The following is a 412-nucleotide window of genomic DNA, read 5'->3' as shown; positions in this document are numbered from 1 at the left end:
CCGATTTTTCCTCGGGAGTAGCGGCCCTTTAGGACATTCGGTCCGTGAAACCGCAGTGGTGGCCCAGGCGGGACTGCAGCTTAGATCTAACGGCCAAGGACGGTCAAGAACAGAAATCAACGACCAAAAACGTACATGACGTGAGAGGGCTAGGAAGTGGTTCAGTTTTACTGTCCTAAATAGGGTACGTCAAATTATAGACAAGCTGGTGTGCAAGGCCAATCAATTAGCATTAAAAACTGTACAAATCCAACAATTTCTAGAGAGAAGGTTCGCGCCCAGCTTTGTTAGAAGAGGATCAGCTAAAAACAATAGAAGGCAGGTAATTAGAATTCAGAACGCGCCAGGTAGGGGTCGAACCTACGGCCTTCCGCTTAGGAAACGGACGCTCTATCCACTGAGCTACAGGCGC

General features: G+C 48.8%; 1 non-coding gene across 1 annotated transcript; it reads right to left on the bottom strand.

The window, feature by feature from the left end:
• Positions 1-339: 339 nt before the first annotated feature.
• Positions 340-412, bottom strand: TRNAR-CCU. The gene has a single exon. It is a non-coding gene; the product is annotated as a tRNA-Arg (tRNA).

This window comes from Hordeum vulgare, chromosome 5H (assembly GCF_904849725.1).
Source record: "Hordeum vulgare subsp. vulgare chromosome 5H, MorexV3_pseudomolecules_assembly, whole genome shotgun sequence".
NCBI lineage: Eukaryota > Viridiplantae > Streptophyta > Magnoliopsida > Poales > Poaceae > Hordeum > Hordeum vulgare.
Note: the sequence above shows the minus strand (reverse complement) of the source record. Positions and strands in the feature narration are given on the sequence as shown.